This window comes from Kogia breviceps, chromosome 15 (assembly GCF_026419965.1).
Source record: "Kogia breviceps isolate mKogBre1 chromosome 15, mKogBre1 haplotype 1, whole genome shotgun sequence".
Taxonomy (NCBI): domain Eukaryota; kingdom Metazoa; phylum Chordata; class Mammalia; order Artiodactyla; family Physeteridae; genus Kogia; species Kogia breviceps.
Genome location: NC_081324.1, coordinates 56,582,598 through 56,598,805, shown reverse-complemented (window position 1 = coordinate 56,598,805; position 16,208 = coordinate 56,582,598). Strand labels below are relative to the sequence as shown.

At 40.0% G+C, this 16,208-nt stretch overlaps 1 protein-coding gene and 1 pseudogene across 6 annotated transcripts in view; one reads left to right on the top strand and one right to left on the bottom strand.

The window, feature by feature from the left end:
* DLGAP1 (DLG associated protein 1) overlaps nt 1–16,208 on the top strand; it is an 858,632-nt gene that overhangs the window by 10,982 nt on the left and 831,442 nt on the right. The gene's annotated exons all lie outside the window — the stretch shown is intronic.
* Nucleotides 5,887–6,814, bottom strand: LOC131742687 (serine/threonine-protein phosphatase 2A catalytic subunit beta isoform pseudogene; annotated as a pseudogene).

Here is a 16,208-nt window from a genome sequence, read left to right as displayed (position 1 = left end):
GGGTAGAAATGTTGATACACATAAACTGGCTTCAGGTGCTCCAAAGAGAGCTGATAAACACACATTAAATGTGAGAAATATTGGCAATACTAATTTACCAAGAGGTTGTGTTCCATAGGTGTGCTTATAAGCTGATTATTTTTGGACACCCATATAAATTATGTATCTGATAGTGGCTGGCTTCTAAAGTTAAATTTCTGGAGTCCTTTTTCACCCATTTTCTACAAGCAAATGAGTATTACTATAATGAAAACCACAGCTATCTAAAATTCCAGACCCTGTATCTATGAAAAAAAGAAATTCTCAGTTGTGACTAGGAACACATACCACCCTTTCTGCCACAGAATTAGGAAGTCTCTTGCTCTTCCAGGGGTCGGGTGCTGAACCATGTTCAGGCAACAGCTGCTGCTAACACGGCAGTGTGATTTCCGCTTGATCCAGGACCAGACTGGTGAGGGGATGAGGGAACCAAGAGGCTCACTGATGGGCACTAATAATTGTTAACGAGCCACATTTATATAAACCACTTCTCTTTATTTGAATATTTGAGGGAAAGAAGAAAATTCTAGTATAGCTCAGTTATCCATATTATGTCCTGCATTGAGAACCAAGATATGTAGGTGATTTCTAAGTCAGATGTCAATAAGGGAGTGATGGGTAGAAATGTATTCCTTTGTACTTAGTTCATTTTTCCAGATTTTTATTTTCCTATGCATTTCAGATCCTAAAGATGCCCACAGTTGAATGATAGGAATTACTCATTCATTCATTCATTCATTCATTCAACTAACAACAGTTTATTGAGAAACTAGTACATGCCAGGCACTATTCTAGGTACTTTGAATTTGGTCCTGAGCAACAGCAAGAACGAAAGACAAAAGGCATCCCCTGTGGAGTTTACGTTCAAGTGCGAGGAAACAGACAGCAAACAATAAACATCAGACTTCTTTTCGCGTGTTAGGAGGAATAACAACTATGAAAAAAATAGAACCAGGTGAGAGGGATTATTGAAGTACCATTCTTTGATAGATTTCCAGTATAGAAGGAAATAAGCTTTTTTATTATTTTTATTTATTTATTTAAAGACTTAAAAAATAAATTTATTATTTATTTATTTATTTTTGGCTGCATTGGGTCTTTTTTGCTGTGCGTGGGCTTTCTCTAGTTGCGTTGAGCAGGGGCTACTCTTCGCTGCGGTGCATGGGTTTCTCATTGCGGTGGCTTCTCTTGTTGCGGAGCGTGGGCTCTAGGTGCGCGGGCTTCAGTGGTTGTGGCATGCGGGCTCACTTGTTGTGGCTCACGGCCCTAGAGCACAGGCTCAGTAGTTGTGGCGCACGGGCTGTGGTATCTTCCCGGACCAGGGATCGAACCCCTGTCCCCTGCGTTAGCAGGCAGATTCCTAACCACTGCGCCACCAGGGAAGTCCAAGCTTTTTTATTTTTATTTTTTAAATTCAGACCTTCTCTTGAAAGGTTCTAGCTTTGGGATTTGACAAGGCTCTTGGAGAGGTGTGGGGTGATGTTCACTGCTGTGTCATTCTTTTATCCTTTCTGTCTTAATAGCAGTCTGTATGCTTTTCAGATATAGTATCTGCCATATTGCATTGTAGCTGCTTGTGGTTTTTAATCTCCTGCTAGATTATGCACTGTAACAACATAGGGCATGCTTCTTAAGAACATATCCCTGTAATAATACTGCTAGTAATAATCATAGTTATTATATATCTTACTGAATGCTTTCTATGCGCTAAGTGTATTATGACACCCCTAAGTAAAAAGTGATATCATGCTTTAGAGAATATATTCTCAGACTACAGAACTGTCACGGGTAGAGCTGATCATTGAACTGAGTTCAGTTCGCACCAGCCTCTGTACCCCTCTGGTGCCTAACCCAGTGCCTGGCATTTGGTTGGCATCCAAGAAATATGGAGTGAAATGGGAATCAAGTAAGTGGCCATATTGTGAAACTGATAACTCTCAGAAATGTGTCTCCAGCTGCCTACAAGATATACCCTCTTGTTTTCAATTGTTTCACTTGACAGCATAGCTGGCCCAGGAGGTGATTATTTGGAAGTTTCTCGAAGTGACTCTTGTTTTATTTTTCTTGAATTCCTTCCTTCTGTTTCCACTCAATCTCATTTGTGGAGAACTTGATGGAAATAGAAATACTTCTGCTAAAATCATAACCCTGTAGTGTGAAGGTAAAGCTTTTTATTCTGTAATGTCTGTTATATGAAGGAATCTCCACGTATCCTCTTTCTGAGTTTTACCTTGCTGCTGACTGGTGCCTGCTCTGATGGGTTCTTTTAGGACGTAGGTGTTTCAATGGCACCAGGAACCAAGGGCCTCAATACATTGTGTTTGGCTCACCTTGCACTTTCCACCTGCCTCTTCCCACTTGCCAGAGAAATTTTGTGTGACAGAGGCGAGTCTCTGCGGAACCTTCTGAGGGTGGGACCATCTGCTTGCTCCGAAGAAAGTCAGTTCCTTCTTTCCAGGAAAGGATCTGTCAGCTGTAGGAGAAACGCTAGCTTCTTTTTTATTTTTTAACATCTTTATTGGAGTATAATTGCTTTACAATGGTGTGTTAGTTTCTGCTTTATAACAAAGTGAATCAGCTATACGTGTATACATATATCCCCATATCTCCTCCCTCTTACGTCTCCCTCCCACCCTCCCTATCCCACCCCTCTAGGTGGTCACAAAGCACCGAGCTGATCTCCCTGTGCTATGTGGCTGCTTCCTACTAGCTATCTGTTTTACATTTGGTAGTGTATATATAAGTCCATGCCACTCTCTCACTTCGTCCCAGCTTACCCTTCCCCCTCCCTGTGTCCTCAAGTCCAGTCTCTGAGTCTGCGTCTTTACTCCTGTCCTACCCGTAGCTTCCGCTTCCGATCAAGTAATCTGTTGGAAAGGACATTTAGAGCATCCCTCCAAGACAAAGCAGCACACACACAGGTGACACCGGCAATAAAGACAGAATTTAGGGAACACGGTGAACGAACCTGACACACCTTTGGCAACATTCAGATAAGGACTTTAATGGCAAGTGGGGAAAAAAAAGATGTTAGATTGTCCTCCTAAGAAATCCCAGCAGAAAAGTGCTCATTGGCTGTTGGGATTCTTTGCGATTGAGCCTGATGGAATTAAACGCTTCAATCTGTTTAAACAGACATTGATGAATCAATACTGTTGTATCCTTAACTCAAGTGCAGGGTAATTCAAGTGGCCTGTAAAATACTAGCATGCTGCTATCGTTTTTTTTTTTAACTTTAATTTTTTAAGAAAAAGGCAAGTTGACTGTATAAGCATCTCTATCTCAAATAAATATTGGTACGGGATGTTTGGCTCATGTAAGTTATCAGAAGCTGAAATGAAGATGGATATATGTCAAACTGGTAGAACAGTGAGTACCCTTTATAAAATCCCTGCCGCCATAGTGTCACAGAAAACCGATGCATTTTATAAGTGCAGTGCCTTCCACCTTTCTTTGCGTGTTTCTACACGTATTATTTCTGATACTTTGGTTTGGGATTGCTTTACGTTCCTTATGTAAAATAAATTTGAGTGTTGAATTGCCTAGGGCATAAACTTAGTGAAAGTTCTAGAAAGGTGCCAGTAAAAGTAATGTTTTAATAGTAATACATTAATCTCTTGAAGACAGGAAATATATGGCCAAAGGCTTGGCAAGTTTTCAATCTACGAGTGTCCTACATTGAAATTGAAATTCAATTTTTTTAATATTAGACACGTTCTTAAAATTAACTTGTATACACATGTATGGAGTGCACATGAGTCAAAACGTTTTATTAGAACTTATATCATTGAAATTGAGTAGTCTACCTCACAGAGTCATATATATTTAGGTGTAAAATGGAAGGATAACTAATCTTTTCTAAGATATTTTATTCCATCTGCCTGGAATTTTGCTCCCTCCCTCCTCCCAACTTGTTTTGCACATGACTATTTTGTTTTGTTTTGTTTTTCTCATTAATGCCACTTTTCCCACCATTTGCAAAGTAGTTCAACTTATCACCATATTCTCTTCCCAGCATCCTGGTTAGCATAGAGATTCTTAATAAATATTTGTCAAATACTGCTTCCTAATAAATATTTATCCAAAGAATGAATGTGAATGAAGTTCTCAATGACTTAACTTTTTAAAAAATAATAATGAGGCATCTTTGAACCATTATTTACTTCACATACCACCTGACACAAAATTGATAAACAAAACCAAGATCATACAGCATGATTTGTTCCATTAGTTATTGTTAACTGTTCAATTATTCAGTAATTCTGAAAAATGAGAAAGAGGTTGAAAACATTATCCTTGCATTCAAGCATCTCGCTTGGCTAGAATGTTTCAAGCGATTTGATTACTTTCCCTATAAGGTTGCATTAAATATCTTTGTCAATGTTTCAGTTCATCGATATTCTTCATAAAATTTCAGAAAGGAACCAGTCCATATGTTTCTAGAGCACTGTCATTCCTTGGCAATTTTATTGGATTTTCCTCTTGGCTTTTTTATCGTTGTTTTGGAAAACTTGTTTTTCTTCTAGGTCCTGGCAGTGTGGATGGAGAAAACCAAAGTCTTCCGTCCATTGTGAGTGATTTCTCCTTTGTTTCCGAAAGATAAATTGAGCCTTCTGTGATGGTTTACAAATTTTTGATGATGTTGCCTAAACACTTTATTGGTATAAATTGGATTTTGGTTGAGCAGGAGCTGTAAGTGCTTTAGTTAAACATATCCATTATTGGACCCCATGAAGAGTTTAAGCCCATAGGATATTTGTCTTTCTCTGTCTGACTTACTAGGTCCAATAAAGCTGCAAATGGCATTATTTAGTTCTTTTTAAAAAAATTTTATGGCTGAGTAATATTCCATTGTATGTTTATACCACATGTCAGTCATTTTTAAAAAAAATTGTTTATTTTTGGCTGCATTGGGTCTTTGTTGCTGTGTGCAGGCTTTCTCTAGTTGTGGCAAGTGGGGGCTACTCTTTGTTGCCGTGTGCAGGCTTCTCATTGCAGTGGCTTCTCTTGTTGCAGAGCACAGGCTTCAGTAGTTGTGGTACGTGGGCTCAGTAGTTGTGGCTTGCGGGCTCTAGAGCGCAGGCTCTGTAGTTGTGGTGCACGGGCTTAGTTGCTCCATAGCATGTGGGATCTTCCCGGACCAGGGCTCAAACCTCTGTCCCCTGCATTGGTAGGTGGATTCTTAACCACTGTGCCACCAGGGAAGCCCCCTGCTTTATTTTTGTTTAAAATGGAAAGTTTATTTGCTCAGTACACCAAAGAGAATGCAAGTACTGTCATGACAAATATACAGAAATATGCAAATCAACATTAAATAGTAATTTAGTTTAAATGAAGGGAAATCTCTTTAAATGTTATGACAGTGTACTCCTAAGAATCTTTTTTTCAGTTAATTATACATTTCAATAAAATAAATGGTAATGAATTAAGTGGAAGTTAGCTTGTGAATTTTTCTTAAAAATAAAAATCCAACCCTATTAATCCATGTCAGTTAAACACTCTAACTAAAATTTCCAAGTAAGTGCAAAAGTAGATGGAGTTAGTTACCTTTTTTGCTTGAACAGTCCCAAGGAAAATGGTTCCTACAAATACAGCAGGCAAACTGTTAAGACCGACCGATCTAGAACATAGTGTTGAACTAATTTCAGTCTCAAGTTGTGCTAAATGCTCATCATTAGTATGGCACAGTTTGGTCCATGATATGGTTTAATGCCAAGACAGATCCCAATTTGTTACAGAAACACATAGATTACCGTTTCTTTTTTTGGTTTTGTTTTATGTGTATATATATATATATTAAAGCCAGGTATACTTCCACTTACAAAGGCAGATTTTCCCAGGAGGAATTTACAGAAAGTAGTCTGGAGTGCTGTGGATCACATGAGGCTCTCCATGACAAGGTGCTGGGTCAAACTGAAGGAAGGAATATTTCAAAGTGTCATCTAGTTCCATGATAGCAGCCTGGTTCCCACCACGATAACAGTAATTGGATGCACTGAAAATGGTAACCACATTCCGATCGTGACACCAGTTGTATCCCTCTGTTACAAATTGGTGAGCACGAGAAACCAGTGTGAGACCATTGTCATGGTTAAATGTTTCAGAAATATCTTGTCCAAATGGGTACCCAGCCCCGAGTGGTGAAATACCCCACCCACCATGATCATCTGGATCTGACCGTAACAGATCACACGTTGGGCCCTCATGTGGAACTTCTTGTAAATGATCCAGGGCTCTGATATGATCCAGTGTATCTATGAATGGGGAGAGGCCACCATGGAGGCAGAATATCTGTCCATCTACTAAAGCTGTAAGTGGCAGATAATCAAACAGATCTGTAAAATATTTCCAAACATCAGCATTTCCATACTTTCACAGACATTCATCATAAAAGCCATATACTTGGGTAACTTGTCAGCTTTCATGGTTTCCTCTCAATATTGTAATATGTTCTGGATAACACACCTTTAATGCCACAAGAAGAGTCACAGTCTCCACAGAATAATAACCCCTGTCTCCGTAGTCACCCATGAATAGATAGTTTGTATCTGGTGATTTCCCACCAATTTTAAAGAGTTCAATAAGATCATGGAATTGACCATGCACATCTCGACAGATGGTAACGGGACAACGGACCTCTTACACATTTGATTCTTTTGTTAAAATTTCCTTAGCCTTTTCGCACAGCATCCGCACCCGGTTCTCGCTAAGTTCTTTCACTTGTTCAGCTGCTTGACCCACTGGTCCAGCTCCTTGGGAACGCCTTGTCATCCATGGTGGCCTGAGTCCCTCCCCCGCTGCCCCTGCCCCGGGCACCGGTCCCCTGGCCCAGCGCCACCACCGCCACCAGCTCCCACATATCAGTCATATGTGGAATCTAATTTTTAAAAAATGATATAAATGAACTTATTTACAAAACAGAAACAGAGTCACAGATTTCTAAAACAAACTTAGAGTTACCAAAGGGGAAACATGGTAGGGAGGGATAAATTAGGAGCTTGGGAGTAACATACACACACTACTAAATATGAAATAGATAACTAAAAAGGACCTACTGTATAGCACAGGGGGCTCTACCCAATATTCTGTAATAACCTATATGGGAAAAGAATCTGAAAAAAGAATGAATATATGCATAACTAAATCACTTTCCTGTATGCCTGAAATGAACACAACATTGTAAATCAACTATATTCCAATAAAATTTTTAAAAATATGTTAATTAAAAAGAAAAGAGTTTAAGCCCCTAGGTTTAAAGAGAGAAGCCAGTTTCCTTTCAGAAAGATACCCCAAACAGAACTAGTTTGTCATCATTTAACTTTACATCCCCACATAGCAGTAATTCTCAACCTCGTGTAGTCATTGGAAACATCTAGGGAACTTTGAAAACATACCGATCTCAGGCTCTGTCCTAGACCACCTCATCTTCACCTGTAGGGTGGGTTCACGTGTGAGCATTTACAAAGCTTGCCAAATGATTCTAGGGCACGTCTAGGGAACTGAGGACCCATGACACTGGTTCTCAAAGTATGGTCTCTGGACCAGCAGCATCACATCATCTGGGAACTTGTCAGAGATGCAGATACCTGGGCCCAACTCAGACTTACAGAATCAGCAGTTCTGGAGGTGGGGCTCAGAAGTCACATTTTAACAAGCTCTCCAGGTGATTATCACTCACGTTAAAATTTCAGAACGCTTGGTAGATTCCTACCTGCAGCCAAGTACTTACGTTTGTATGTCTCTGCTGAGAGTTCCCAGGTAATCACGCTTGGGAATTGGTACTTTTCATGGAGGGAAAAACATAAAACATGACTGCTTGAAACAAGGGATTATTGCTCGAGTTTTCCTAACTTGGCCATGTTTGCCTGCTTTCCAGACCACTTCCCTGGGAGCTTTCCACCCTTGCCTACTTCTAGAAATGTTTCTCGGAGCTTCTGACTTTCTCCTTGCTCCCAAAGTCATCTTGCATGTTTTGAGCTTCTGGGCTGCTTGTTCTGGCCACCTTTCCTGGAGTTTGCTGGTTTCTAGCCACCTAGCTGTGTGTGAGTGTCTGTGTGTCCATCTACTTGGTTCTGAGCCATGAGCCCCTCCCAGTTCTTCTGCATTCCAAGCCTGTCCGCAACTTCCCTGCTTGTACTTCCTATCTCTGTGACCTGCTGCTATCCAGGCTCTGGGTGCAAGTTTAATCTTTTCATGCTTTGGGAGAGGGAAGTGAAACAAAGACTTCAGAATTGAAGCAGCTAGCTAGCTTTCATCTCTCCAGAATGACTTTTTTTTTTTTTTTTTTGCGGTACGCGGGCCTCTCACTGCTGTGGCCTCTCCCGCTGCGGAGCACAGGCTCCGGACGCGCAGGCCCAGCAGCCGTGGCTCACGGGCCCAGCCGCTCCGCGGCACGTGGGATCTTCCCGGACCGGGACACGAACCCGTGTCCCCCGCATCGGCAGGTGGACTCTCAATCACTGCGCCACCAGGGAAGCCGCAGAATGACATTTTTGTTGAGTGATTTTATGACTGTGATTAAAGAGTTATGTATTTGTAGAACATCTGGAGCGATTGCATTCAAATATACCCAAACTCTTTTCAAAGTTCAGTGATGGATGCAGCTGAATCATGGTGATTTTCCATCAGTGCCCTCCCCCCTTTGATGTGGGGATTGAGAGATGACTGACTGCCTTGACCTCTTTTGTGACCATTTGAACTTTATCGACTTGGGAACGTCTCGTCTACCTTGTCCATTGTTTTCTGGGATTGTGGGAGTTACCTTTCCAGACCTCTAGTCCTTCCCTTTTCATTTTACGAGAATACATTTCCATTATTCTGCAGTTTATGTCAGTGTTTTTATGTGACTGTATTTTCTGTTGCATGTACATTATCTTCCTAGTTACTGCTCAAGTCCAAAACCTGGGTGATTTCTGAGGTAGCTTTCAGGTGAGTGAAAAGAGAAATGGCTTCTATTTTGACTTCTTCACATCCACTTGTAAATTTTACTAACCACCCACCTTTATTCTCTGTTATTCTGTAACAGCCGACCTATTATTCTCACAAATCAACTTTCCTTCCACAAGCCAGCAACCTCCAGCCTACCTGGTCTCTTCACCATCTATTTTTCTTTGCTAATCCAAGAGCCTCCTTTCCTGCTCATTCTGTTTTCCCATTCACCCTCCTCCAAACAATCCTCTGAAGTTATATTAGATAAATCATTTTGAAATGTTTCTTTTAGCGGAATTTCCAAATTAATTCATTTGATGTCTTGCCCTCGTGACCTGTTAGATGAAGTTCAACTCTGCAGTATGGCACTTAAGGTCTCTTATGACCTGGTCAGGTATACTTTCCCAGCCTTAACTCTTTAATTTGTAATTTTTATACAATTTTAAGGTTATTTTCTATTTACAGTTATTATAAAATATTGGCTGTATTGCCCGTGTTGTACAATACATCCTTGAGCCCATCTCATACCCAGTAGTTTGTGTCTCCCCTCCCCCACCCCTATTTTGCCCCCCCCATCTCCCCACTGGTAACCACTAATTTGTTCTCCTTATCTGTGAGTCTGCTTCTTTTTTTGTTATATTCACTATTTTGTTGACTTTTTAAGATTCAACATATAAGTGATATCATACAGTATTTGTCTTTCTCTGTCTGACTTATTTCACTTAGCATAATGCCTTCCAAGTCCATCCATGTTGCTGCAAATGCAGAATTTCATTCTTTTTTATGGCTGAGTCATATTCCATCATATATATATAGGCACACACACACACACACACACCCCACATCTTCTTTATCCAGTCTTCTGTTGATGGACATTTAGGTTGTCTCCATGTCTTGGCAATTGTAAATAGTGCTGCTATGAACATTGAGGTGAATGTATCTTCTTGAATTAGTGTTTTTGGTTTTTTCAGACACATACCCAGAAGTGGGATTGCTGGTGGCATATGGTGGCTCTATTTTTAGTTTTTTGAGAAACCTCCATTCAGTTCTCCATACTGTCTCAGTCTTAACACTCAGTCCTCTACCTCACATACGTAGTTGTATGCTTCAGGCTGCCTTATATGTAATTCCTCAAATCATGTTGTCTCTTATCACGTTTCTGTCTCTTTGTGGCCTCTGTGGTTTCCTCGTCTTGGTATGCCCTTACTTTTCTGCCTGGCAGACATGTAAGCATTGCTCAGGATGGCTCAAGTTTCCCTCTCACAGCTTCCTGGCAAGTTTTACACACCACTTCCTCTGGTTCCAACAGTATCTTACGTGTACTTACTACAACATAGTGTAAGACTTTGCTGCCATGCTGGTCTCTTCATGAGCTGGTTGAGAAGAACTGACTTCTTGTGGGACCAAAAGAAGAAGCATTCATCCCCCAGATAAGTGGAGAATTGGGAACACCAGACGATGCAGTTGGAACAAATGGAAAGCATGTGGGTCCCAGGGTGGCTGAACTGGGTGATGGAGGCTCAGTGGTATGAGAGTGGTATGCAGACTATTTCTATAATCCAGACAGATTCAGGAAAAATGAGGGTTTGGGAAAAAAGTTCAAACACCAGATTATAGCTCAAAAAACAAAGTGAGAGAGAGGAAGAGTTAGCGTGACTGTTATCTTTTCTTGCTTAGCCAATCACTCACTACAAAACTTAGTGATACAAAAGAACCCTTTTATCACACTTAAAGATTCTGTGGGTCAAGAATTCAGACAGGGCATAACACACTTGTTGGAGAGACGTGTGTAGATGAGTGTCTGTGACATAAAGCAGCAGAGGAAAATGCTGTTGTATACGGACATGATGCTTTGGGGGGAAGGCACCTGCTTTAATTCCTAAAATAGAAAATAGGATGGAGAAGATGATGGCAGAGATACCTTTGGGGTTGGGTTCTGTAGGAGACATCTCATAGCCAGGCTCAAGTTCAAGGGCTGGGTGAGGAAACCAAATGGGTAAACGTGTTTAGATAGTGGTGAATAATTTGTGATGGTTGGAATGAAAGGTGTGTGGCAAGATATACATTGTAGAGAAGCTTTGGGACATAAACTAGAGAGCTTAATTTTATTTATTATTATATGCAGCAAAGGATCATTGACTTTGTTTTTTTCTTTAGCAGAGCTCTCTTTCTAGAGTGCAACCAGACTTTGATACTAGCATATACTAGAAATGTCTGAAGAAGGAATAGGTGAGTCAAGTAGGTGGGTGTAGGGGTTTGTGTCGCCAGATCTCTAACAAGTAAGATGCTTTCAGCTTCTGTTGCGATTATAGACTAAATTGTCAAAGAGATAAAGAGTATCCTTGCCCTTGGCTCACCAGGAATCTTTCAGAATAGGTACTTACTTGGTTGTGACAGGAAAGGAAGGTCTGTGAGGGCTGCTATATTTACAGTGGCTAGAATAATGTCTAGTATATTTATAAAACTCAGATTAACAAATGAAAATGAGAATTTTTGTGCATGTCTCAATCAGTCTATGTACCCATTTTCCTTTAACCTCTTCAAAAACAAGGTATTCCTGGTGGACATTAGTGGTTTTCAGAAGTTTGGGTTTGGTACTTGATTTCTACAAGCTATTTGAATACTTTTTGTTAACAATTGATCATTAGGTCAAAAAGTTGTTCCCAAGAGGAAACTTAAATTCTACCTTAAATTAGGTAGAATTATATTATGCTGGAACAGAAAATGTTTCCAGAGAGCTTTGATCCACTTCTGGTGCTTTATTACAGATGAATAAATTGAGGTCTAGAGAAGTTAAGTGACTTAACCACAGTCATCTAACTGGTAATGTTGAAGCCAAGATTAGGAGTTGACTTCTAATTGATGGTTGGTATTATTTCAATTGTGTAAAGCTGCACGCCACTTTGATTTTCAAGTCAAATCTTAGCTTGAACTGTAGGAGAACAAAATCTCCATCTGGGTCTGCTAAATTCCCAGAGGGAAATTTAAATCCTAGGGTGGCAGAACTCAGGAATGGAGAGGAAATTAACATTGTGTTTAGTTAAATAAGTGAGTGTTTGGAAAAGACACATGTGGACACTTGTACATTTAACTTCTTGTGGGTTTGTTTTCAAGAATTAAATTCAGGTAGACTGGACACTGCCTAAGGTAGAAGGCTTGGAGATTTATACAATTATAAGAATATTCTGTAGAAAAGCCCCAAGAGATTGTTACTTATGACCTGTATTTTCAGGTTGAAAGAAGAAGATCCTCAGAGAGATTAAGTGACATGTCCAAGGTCACAGAACAATGAGTAACTCTTTCAGAAATGGAAACCAGAGCTCTTAATTTGGGAGAAGTGATTATTGCTTTTCAGGTATAAAATGTGTAGCCTTAAAGGAAATATTTGGGTTTAAAGTGGTGCATTTAAAAGATATTTTAATTGTTAAATGTCTATTTATAATATGAAACATAACAGCTTACAACATCCCACAAACATGACATCCACGTACAGGAAGAACCTCCTCACCAGCCGTGAGATGCTCCCCATGCCCTCGGCTTCCTGCATTCGGTCCCCATCCTCCATCCTCCGCAGTGAACTACTCTGTGGAGCTTTCCTCTCTGTTCTTTATTCTTTGACCTTTATATGCATTATTGCTAAAAATCTATTTATCAAAAATTGTGCTTGCTTTTGAACTTGATCAAAATGGCAGCAAAGTGTTCGTATTCTTCTGCACCTTGCTTTTTCTATCCAGCAGTGTGCTTTGAAGATCCGGCCATGCTGACGGACATGGTCAGTCTATTGCAGTGATGTGCAAACTCCAGTTATGCACAGTTCATTCATCTCTTCTCTCATTTTTGTGTATTTGGTTTATTTGACAGTCGCTTTTGTTTGTGTTTTTTTTTTGCTGTCACCAACCAGGCTGCCACAGACATGCTTAGGCATGTCTTATGATAAATGTCTGGGAAAGGCTGGGCTGGGCAGTGTCCCACCTTTTCAAGATGATGCCCAGCTGTTTTGTAAAGTGGCTGTGACAGTTGGGACTAACACCAGTGGCATCTCAGAGACGCCAGTGTTCTAAGTCCTTGCCAACACTTAGTGTCACCAGCCTTCTTAATTTTTACCAATCTGGTGGGTGGATATTAGCCTTCAAAGGTGGTTTTTATTGTGATTTGGGGTCTAATATTTTTCTGTTAGAAATAAATGGACAATATTGCAAGGGGATGTCAAAATAAGACATTTTATAAATACTCACTTTAGGCAAAATGACTAAGAAAAACTTTCAACACAGTCACATGAAGAAAGTATAAAATGCGAGAAGAGAGATATTTTCGCACATTTAGCGTGATGGCTGTTGATATATTCAGCAGTCACACTTTCATGTTTGTTATATTTAATGATAATCTTGAATTAATTAAGTGAAGTTCAATTTATTCATAGTTATTCATTTTATCCTGATGTTTTAACTCATTCTGAAAGAGAATATAGTAAGGTGGGATTTATACACACACACACACACACACACACACACACACACACACACACACACACAGAGTAACATTTGCATATATGTAAATGACTCAGGATGAAATCATATACTGACCTAAATAGATTACATTGCAAGTTTTACAGAAGTAATAACACTGTAACTCTTTGTGCTGTTTTGAGATTTTCAGTTTATTTTTTTTAAAACCCTCTTAGATCCTTGGTTGAAAAGTGTCCTGCCTGTGCTTATTATGTGACATTTGATGACCCCAGTGATGTGACACAGGCTCTCTTGGTTCATGTTATAGACTGTTTTCTACCCCAGTGGGATCTGATCAGGTAGCACCAACTTCCTGTTTTAATGTGATGGTAAAATTATGGAATCCCTGGTACCCATTTCTACCCTCCACTGATCAAGTAAGAGCAGTTTTGCTATAATAACTTGTTACCAAAGCTAGACGATCAAACTCAGAGAAGTGGAACATCTTTTGATAAAGATCCAATAAATGCCCAAAGTTAAATGAGTTTTAATAAATGACTCCCTCTATGATCACAGATCTGCACAGTCTATATTCCCGTTTGACAGAAAAGATCCTCTTTGTATTGTGAAGTTATTTTGTAATAAGACATTGAGCATGGACACAGTGGGGTCACTTCAGGTGTTACGATCGCCTTAAGGACTTGGGATGGTTACCTAGCAAGAATCAGAAGGGACAGAGTTAGGAGACCAAGTTTATTTTAGGATCCACTCGGAGCTCAGCATTTAACCTGTGACCATCCTAGAGTTTCTAAAGCAATGGACCTAAGCAGCAGATGGTTTTTCTATCTGAAGTTGGATTGAGCAGGCATAGGCATGCTGGATTCCCACCCACCCCTCCTACTCTCTTTAGGTTGGGTCTCACCCTTTGATGGTAGCAAGGGACCTGATCCAAATTTCAAGATGTGAAAATTGCCAGAAGCCATCCAACTGACAAAAGCCTCTGAAAGGATAAGCTCTCCTAATTCTAGCTGCCTTCATTGCATCTTGAGGCCTAGCAGAAAGGCTGAGGTGATGTGGATTCCCAAACACCTATCTTACTTATGTTGGCAGGTCTGCAGGATTCCAGAAGGTTCGGAGTTGACAAGTTGCATATAGCCAAGGGTGTCCCTTGGGGTTCTGTCCTTTGTTGATTGCATAACTCCCTTCCCAACTCCACCACCGACCTTCACCCAAGGTGGACCTAACCCATCTGCTTGTTGCTCTGTCCCCATTTATTCTTTGCTTCCTCTGCATGTGGCTTTGCTCCATATGGTATCCGGAGCCTGGGAAAGCCGTCTCTGCTCCATTTGGTTAATTAGTCTCCAACTGTGTCTATGGCTCACCTTATTCTTATGTTTACAAGATTATAAAAACTCTGAAACTTTCCCTCCCTAGTTTTCCTGCATCTTCAGGTATAACACCAAACTACAATTTCCCAAATCCACTACATTAAGGCATTCTATTTCCACTAACTCAAAATCTGTAATGATAGTTCTATAATCTATAATAACATCAATCATCTCATAATCATTTCTCAACAAACGATCTTCTCAACCAAATACATTTTGTATACTTCTAATTTAATCTAATATTTTTCCTTTCTCGTTATATTTCCCTTCTGATTACTGCTACTCAGTATTCTTGAAAGTACCCAATCACATTTTGTTGATTTTGCATGATTTCAGATCTAATTGAGGAGATAATGCATATGTAAGAGGAAAACATAGCAATTTATTAATACCTAGAAAATTTACTGATATCTTATTTTGTCCTAGGAAGATGATAGTTTGCTATGTGTGTGATGTGTATTATCATTTAATTCTTACAGTGAGTCACTGATGCAGTAACGTTATTATCCCCACCTTATAGATATGGAAACTGAGGCATGTAATGGTCCATGGTCACACAGGAAGTAGCTTGTGGAACCAGTAGAGAGAGGGTGCAAGTATGAGATATCTGTCCACGTCCCAACATTCTTCATTTCTGGTCTCTACTTCTTTATCAATATGATACATATTTCATCCTCTTTAAACCTTTTCTGAACAAGACAGGTCTTTTAATTTTTAAAACCTTTTTTTATTGAACCATAGTTGATTTACAATACTGTATTAGTTGCCGATGTACAGTGAAGTGGTTCGGTTTTATATATATATAATCTTTTGCAGATTCTTCTCCATGATAGGTTATTATAAGATATTGAATATAGTTCCTGTGCTATACAGTAGGTCCTTGTTTTTATCTGTTGTATATGTAGTGGTGTGTATCTGTTAATCCCATATCCCTAATTTATCCCTCCCCTTTTCCCCTTAAGATGGGTCTTTTAAATAAATAAATCTGTTCCTTGGCAGAAAGAATGGCAGAAAGTAGTATAAGAATTCAAAAACAGAAGCAATCACAGCCAGCACTTATATGTAAAAAGAGGCTTTCTGAACTCTAGCTCAAAGGCATGAGTAGGACAGGACTTTCAAATGCCTTATCAAGACCCACCTGGGGCGAGACTTTGGAGAAGAAGACGTCTTCTCCAACAGTGGCCTCAAATCCGGCCATCCTGATATCCTGCTTGTATTGGGGGTGTGGAGATGGAGTTAGGGTAATTGGGGGACCAGAAAGGATCAGTTTGTGTGCACGTAGAGTGTCAGTTGTGTTGTGTCACATGACCAACACAACCATCATCCAGGCACCCTGCTCCTTTGAGAACCTGGATCTTATCTATGCTTCATCGGGTTCTGGGTGCTGTGATTTCCTTTTGCTATTACG